Below are 6648 nucleotides of genomic sequence, written 5' to 3' on the forward strand. Positions count from 1 at the left end.
AAGAATACAATAAGCTGTAATCTTCCCCATGTATTTTCAGGTAAAAGGGCAGTGAGAAGTGAAAATGTGAAAAATCTGAGAACCGAAAAATTTTCTAAGGAGGTGGTTAAATTACTGGTTGAAATATGAAACCAGATCAATCAAGTTAGTCTTGTTTCATTTTTTCTTTCTCACCACCTACCAGGCCACAAGACCAGATCAGCTGTAGACAAAATAAAGAAGTTAAATTTTTTCTAAATTTCTGTATTGTGAGTAACTTGCAATCCTGCTACAAAACACTGAGATGAAATAATAAGTACACATCAGACTGCATTTAACCCCACAAAAATAGTCCTTTATTCCTCAGGACTTTGTTATTAATAAAGATCTTTATTTATGAGAGATTTTAGTACATGAAATTGGCTTCCCAGGTGGCACTAGTGGTAAAAAATCCACCTGCTAGTGCAGGAGATGCAAAAGACTTGAGTTCAATCAAGTCTTGGGTTGGGATGACCCCCTGGAGCAGGAAATGGCAACTCACTCCAGTTATTCTTGCCTGGAGAATCCCATGGACAGAGGAGCCTGGCGGGCTACAGTCCACAGGGTTGCAACAACTCAGACACAACTGAGCACATGTGCACTGTTACTACTTAGTACATGAAGAATGGTCACTACTATTTGTACTGTGGTTAATAGCCGATATTTTAATCTCATGGATGTAATAAGAGTGGTAGACTACATTACTTGCTCACAAGTCTTCCTTCCCTCCCCTCCTTTGCCATGGTTCACTGCAGGCAGAGCGTTCCTTACCTTTTTGATGTTGGCCTTGGCCATGTGACTTGCTTTGACAATGGAATGTGGGTAGACAAGAGAGCCTGTCAGTTTTGAGTCCAGATAATTACCCATTTCTACTCTCTTCTCTTGAACTTCAGTCATCTGACTTGAAAAGACCCTTGAGTATTCACTGATCCCACAATAGAAACACATGGAACATACTTAATGCAGAGTTCAAAGGAGATTCACCAGTCCCCACCTACAGGCCATGAACATGAAATAAGAGATTCAGGAGTTGTATTTTATACATCAGTATTATAGCAGGAACCTGACTGATGCATTAAGCAATCAGCATTTCTTTAAATACTAAGCAATAAACATTATCCAAAATATTCACACATTCAAATTCCCAATAAATCAGATTTAACAAGTCAAAACTTCTCACTCAAGCATTGATTACAAATTTATTTAAAACTATAATGTCTAAATAATGGCTTAGGGACTTCACTGGAGGTCCAATGGTTAAGAAACCACACTTCCAATGCAGGGGACCTGGGTTTGATTCCTGGTCAGGTAACTAAGCTCCCACAGGTCACATGGCCAAAAAGTAAAAGTAAATAAATAATGATATAAAATCACAAATTAACATATCAGATTCTTATAAATGCTTTAAAAACCTATAATGAGGGCAAAGCATACACACACATTATGCTGATTATTAGCACTGAAGCGTTTGGTTAGGCAAATTGTTGCTTCTCAATTGGATTTGGAATTCAATAATACAGTTCTACCGCAAACCAGTGATTCTACCCCAAACCACAGGTTACTAAATTAAACACCTATTATATAAAGTCAAAACTCACTTTTACTTTTAATTAATTGTCTCTATATAGATTTTAATGTTTTATACATAGTTTTTCTCTACAAAATGTTACGTTCTTTCACATTTTCTGTGTCTGGCCCTATAGAACCAAATATCTTACCACTCTGACTTAACAGTTTAACGTGAAGGTTTAATTGAAGGCTTCCATTTCACGTGTCTCATTATAACTAGCAGAATATGTAGATCAGGGTTTTGCAAACTTTAAGGTACATGCAAATCACCTATTCAGTTCAGTTCTGTTCAGTCGCTCAGTCATGTCTGACTCTTTGCAACTTCATGAATCGTAGTCCATGTCCATCACCTGTCCATCACCAATGTCCATCACCATGTCCATCACCATGTCCATCACCTGTCCATCACCAACTCCCAGAGTTTATTCAAACTCATGTCCATCGAATTGGTGATGCCATCCAGCCATCTCATCCTCTGTCGTCCCCTTCTCCTCCTGCCCCCAACCCCTCCCAGCATCAGGGTCTTTTCCAATGTTAAACTACAGACTTTGATTCTTTAGGTTTATAGGACCTGAAATTCTACATTTCTTTTTCTTTCTTTCCTTTTCTTAAAGATTCTACATTTCTTGCAAGCTCCCAAGTGATCCTAATGCTACTGGTCCTTGAACCACACTTCGCATAGCAAAGATGTAGATATATCTCCTGGGTGGTTAGGGGTTGAGTCTATGTAGCCAGTTCTCTTTGGTATAAATGGCTCTTTTATTTTCTTGGAATACATTATCTTCTTGCACAACTAATGGGTGTGCTGAAAAACTATCAAACCCTCATTCTATTACTACATGTGGCTGGTGGTGTTGATCATTTTTTCTGTTTCTTGTAACAATATCTATCTCTACTATTGCCTGTATATATACATAAAAATAAGGACATTTATATACTTTATACGGAGAAGGCAATGGCACCCCACTCCAATACTCTTGCCTGGAAAATCCCATGGACCGAGGAGCCTGGTAGGCTGCAGTCCATGGGGTCATTACAAGTCAGATACGACTGAGCGACTTCACTTTCACTTTTCACTTTTCATGCATTGGAGGAGGAAATGACAACCCACTCCAGTATTCTTGCCTGGAGAATCCCAAGGACGGGGGAGCCTGGTGGACTGCTGTCTATGGGGTTGCACAGAGTCGGACACGACTGAAGTGACTTAGCAGCAGCAGCAGCATATACTTTATAAACAGACTGTGAGGAAAAATTGTGAAAGACTTTGAAATTGGAAAAAAAAAAAGTTGTTAACTGTCCTGTCTAGCACAATTTTCTGTTGATTCATTGATGGGGTTCAGGACATACTACCTCAAAATATGGCACCTTGGCATATTGAATATATTAAGCTGAAGAAATCTGAGAGACAGCATGTGCAGGACGGGCTTTGCCTTACTCTGAAGCAGTTTATAAGACCCTCATGTGAGGGTTCCCCACTCCAGTACTCTTGCCTGGAAAATCCCATGGATGGAGGAGCCTGGTAGGCTGCTGTCCATGGGGTCGCTAAGAGTTGGACACGACTGAGTGACTCCACTTTCACTTTTCATTTTCATGCATTGGAGAAGGAAATGGCAACCCACTCCAGTGTTCTTGCCTGGAGAATCCCAGGGATGGGGGAGCCTGGTGGGCTGCCATCTATGGGGTCGCACAGAGTCAGACACGACTGAAGTGACTTAGCAGCAGCAGCATGTGAGGGCTTCTCTGGTGGTGCAGTGGATAGGAATCCACTTGCCAGTGCAGGAGACCTGGGTTCGATCCCTCATCTGAGAAGATCCCACGTGCCACAGAGCAACTAAGCCCCATGTGGGCCACAACTATCGAGCCTGTGCTCTAGAGTCTGGGAGCCATCACTACTGAGCCCACATGCCACAACAACTGAAGCCCTTATCCCCTAGAGCCTAGTCTCTGCAACTAGAGAAGCCACAGCACTGAGAAATCCACACACCACAACTAGAGAGTAGCCTCTGCTCTCCACAGCTAGAGAAAGTCCATGCAGCAACAAAGACCCAGCATGGCCATAAATAGATAAATTAAAAAAAAATAAAATAAAATATAAATCCTTGTGTGAGTGGTACATTCTCAATACTTCGGGAAAGGAACATCCTTATCTCCAAGAGAGGAATCTGAACAGTTTTCTATACTTGGCTCATATCCTTTTTTGTCCTATCACATTGTTCCACCACTCTCTACCCTTCATCAGACCTAACCTTAAAACACTCAAGTACAACCACTTCAGGTCTTCATTTCCTAATGAAGTGTCCCATAGAACTTATATTAAACAAATTTGTATGCTTTCTCTTATGAATCTGTCTTTTGTTACAATGGTCCCAGCAAAGAACATAGAAAAGTAGAAGAAAGTCATATTTTTCCTCCACAATAAACCATTTTGCAGTTGTTCGGTCGCTCGGTTGAGTCTGACTCTTTGGGACCCCATGGACTGCAGCACACCAGGCTTCCCTGTCCTTCACACCAGTAGTATCTCCCAGAGCTTGCTCAAACTCATGTCCATCGAGTCAGTGATGGCATCCAACCATCTCATCTTCTGTTGTCCCCTTCTCTTCCTGTCTTCAATCTTTCCCAGCATCAGGGCTTTTTCTGAGTCAGTTCTTCCCATCAGGTGGCCAAAGTATTGGAGCTTCAACTTCAGCATCAGTCCTTCCAATGAACACCCAGGACTGATCTCCTTTAGGATGGACTGGTTGGATCTCTTTGCTGTCCAAGGGACTCTCAAGAGTCTTCTCCAACACCACAGTTCAAAAGCATCAATTCTTTGGTGTTCAGAATTCTTTATGGTCCAACTCTCATATCCATACATGACTCCTAGAAAAACTGCAGCTTTGACTAGTCAGATCTTTGTTGGCAAAGTGAAACATTTTATGACAATGTAAGTTGTAGTGAACTAATATTTCAGTACAAAGGATTTTTTCCATAGAAACGCAAATTAACAGTTGAATGCAATTTATTATTGCTGTAAATAAACCCATTTTCATTTATTTATAAATTTACTTTGGCATTCCTTACTGAATGTGTTTCTCCTTTGATCAAGTGGTAGCACAGGGCTGTTTCCCTCATTAATTAATGAGTCACATAGATTCTATATCTACATAAGAATGTCATATAGAAATAATGGCTGCTTTTATTTATTTATTTATTTGCTTGTTCAATAAGTTTATTATTGTCTTATCTGAAAAATCTTGATAGAAAATTGTGGTTTGGTTTAACTCTCGGCAGCTTGTTCCTGAGCTCTAAGGAAGCTTGCCTTCTTCTGAGCTACCCGATCTTTCTTCTGGGCAAGTGACATTTTGGGACGGTTCCACCTCTTCTTTTTAACTTCCCTTTTTTTTTTTTTACATAGTGAAAACTTTTATATTTGGAATTAGCCAGCTGGACTCAGTTTAGATGATCCCAGTTTTGTTGGCAACATCCAAAGCATCATAGTTAACTTCTTTCTTAGGCTTCTTTTCGTACACTGGATTCTCTCGTATTGCAGCATGAGCTTTCTTATACATCTCCTCCATCATGTCTGGAGTTACATTGTTCCTTATGTACTGAGAGAACTGTTTCTTATAAGCATCTTCATCTTCTTCAATCAGGTAACGCATGTAATCTGCAATGTTCTGCCCCATGATGTGCTTTCGGTGCACCTCGGCACTGAATTCTTTGCTTTCTGAATCATAACCAGGGAACCGTTTGGTACTGTGAGGGATAGACAAGCCTCCATTGACAGCTCCCTTTAGGGCCCCAAAAACTTTATTCCCAGTAGTAGTTCTGGCAAGTCCTACATCCAAGTAACAGGTGAAGGCACCAGGTTGACCATCAATACTTTCCACATTGTATTCATCTCCAGTCACTTTGACTTGGCCTTCATAAATTTTGTCCATACCAAACCTATTAAGAAGCCTGCGGGCCAGCAGCAGGCCAGTACAATATGCTGCAGCATAATTTGTCAGGCCAACCTTCACACCATTATTTTGGGAGTTCGCGAGCATAAGCTGCACAAACTATCATATCTCCTTCTATACAGCCATAAGCAATCTGACAAATGATATCTCTGTTCGTTACATGAACAATCATTCTGTATTTAGGTGTGTTGTACTTATTTTTATCTTAGATGACCAATCGTTTCCGAGCATAGTAGTCAGTATTTGCCCTCTCGCCTTTTTCTGAATTTCACTTGGTATCTCTTGAAGTAGGCCTTGTTCTTGACAACTTTAACAAACCCCATCCTGCGGAACAGAACCCCGACTCCGCGGCTTGCCACAGAGCTGCAGAACCAGCACGGCTCTGGAATGGTTGCTTTTAAAAATTATCCTTTAGAAAGACATAGAAACTGGAAAGGAAACGCTACCTACTGTTTTATTCACTATTTAATATCATTAATAAGTAAAAATTGGACAGATCTATTCATCTTCACCATTCTTTTGTCTTGTATCATTCTTTTTTCTTACATTTTAATCTTTTTATCATTAGAAACTTAAAAAATAATCATTTGACTGTGAGTTTTTCAAAATTTTGACAAGTGCTAGTTGCTCAATCATGTTTGATTCTTTGTGACCCCCTGGACTGCAGCCCACCAGTCTCCACTGTCCATGGAATTCTCTAGGCAAGAATACTGAAGTGGGTTGCCATGCTCTTCTCCAGGGGATCTTCCCGAACCAGGAATCTGACCCAGGTGGTTCAGTCTGAACCACCAAACAAGAACACCTCTAATACGGTGCCTATGCCCTTTTAGCACTAACTCAAATGTATTTTTAAAGAATTCTTGTTTTCTGGCAATAGAAGGATATTTCCTGACCCATTGCAATTTTTTTTCCTGTTTCTAATCTTGGAAAATGCTACAGTCCAAGAAGTCCAGGCTCCTTTTTGGTGAGAAAATCAAAGACCCAAATATTGGCATTATAAGTACACACGAGAATTAGTGGTGAGTGAATGCTACTGCTGCTGGGGCACTGAAGTCAGTGTCAGAAAATATATATGTTTTTGAAGTCTTGAGTTCATACTCATTTCCCCATGTATTAAGTT

General features: G+C 40.4%; 1 pseudogene; it reads right to left on the bottom strand.

The window, feature by feature from the left end:
• Positions 1-4771: 4771 nt before the first annotated feature.
• On the bottom strand, positions 4772-5905 carry LOC136170677 (large ribosomal subunit protein uL18-like; annotated as a pseudogene).
• Positions 5906-6648: the final 743 nt, after the last annotated feature.

This window comes from Muntiacus reevesi, chromosome 6 (assembly GCF_963930625.1).
Source record: "Muntiacus reevesi chromosome 6, mMunRee1.1, whole genome shotgun sequence".
Lineage (NCBI taxonomy): Eukaryota > Metazoa > Chordata > Mammalia > Artiodactyla > Cervidae > Muntiacus > Muntiacus reevesi.